Below are 1,273 nucleotides of genomic sequence, written 5' to 3'. Positions count from 1 at the left end.
GACAGCTGGGGCTACAAGGAGACCCTGTCTCAAAAAAAAAGACAAAAATAAACCCAAAAACCCATATATTAAAATATTTAGATCCCCCTAAATTTATAATAAGATTTTGACTAGTAAAATTTGTTCCATTTGTAAATAATTTATATTCTATTTCAAATACAGTATCTGCCAAAGTCTAAAATTGCACCTTTTGAAATATATAAATTTGAGGGGAAGAAAGAGATCTTTTCCATCTTTGCTAATTATTGTTAGGTGTCGCCACTCCCCTTGATAGTTTATTGAATCTGTTGCAAGGGGTCATCAGACTGAACTAGGGTGCTGCCTAAAAATTAATTGATTGGTGAAAGTGTGCTTTTTACCTGTACTACTTCTAGCTATGGTTCTGATGCAGTAGATACAAACTATGCTTTTGTTGTGACCACAAGGAATATGCAAGCTATTGAGTAACCCTGTAGTATAAAGTTTAAGATGTAGAATAATAAGAAAAGATAGTCTTGCAGAAAAATAAGGAAATAATGAGCGTAGAACTTAAAGAAGAAATATGGCTCACTAATAAATATATGGGAAAATGTTTACTGTAGTCAGAAAAAAAATAAACCAAAACAGTTTGTACTTCCAGCTGTTTAAATTGATAACCATTAAGTTTGAACATTCGTGGCTGCTGACTTGTCTCCTAGGAGTGTTGCTTATTACATTCTTTGTGAAAGATTTATCCAACATTGATTTATAATTAAAGTTTTTATTCTTAGATTTAATAATGCTATATACTTGAGCCTCTATGGTAACAGTATGAAATTGACAAAAATTAGATTAATTTTAAGAAAATTTCTTTTCTATGAAAATAAGATACATAGTTAAACCACAGGTTCTTCAGTGTAGACTATTTTGATAAAATTAGAAGTTAATTCTTCTGTAAAAGCACTTTTTCTCTTTTGGTCTTTTTGAGACAGGGTCTCCCTGTAGCCCCAGTTGGCCTGGAACTCACTAGGTAGACCAAGTTGGCCTTGACCTCCCAGAGATGCACTTGCTTCTGCCTCTAGAGTACCGAGATTAAAGGCATGCGCCACTGTGCTCAGTTTCTTTTTCTTTTTTTTATTTTTTTTTAAAAGATTGTATTTTTTTATCTTATGTATATGCCTGTATTGCCTGCGTATAGGTAAGTGCACCCATATCATGCAATGCCTGCAGAGGTCAGAAGAGATTGTCAGATTCCCTGGGACTGGAGTTACAGACAGTTGTTAGCCGCCATGTGGGTGCTGGGATTTGAACCCAA

General features: G+C 34.2%; 1 protein-coding gene across 1 annotated transcript in view; it reads left to right on the top strand.

Annotated features, from left to right (window-relative positions):
• The window catches only part of Wapl (WAPL cohesin release factor), a 95,230-nt gene that overhangs the window by 68,029 nt on the left and 25,928 nt on the right, over positions 1-1,273 (top strand). The window lies entirely within an intron of this gene.

The sequence above is a fragment of the Nannospalax galili genome, unplaced genomic scaffold, assembly GCF_000622305.1.
Source record: "Nannospalax galili isolate Female #2095 unplaced genomic scaffold, S.galili_v1.0 scaffold409, whole genome shotgun sequence".
NCBI classification, from domain to species: domain Eukaryota; kingdom Metazoa; phylum Chordata; class Mammalia; order Rodentia; family Spalacidae; genus Nannospalax; species Nannospalax galili.
This window is presented reverse-complemented; position numbering and strand designations above follow the sequence as displayed.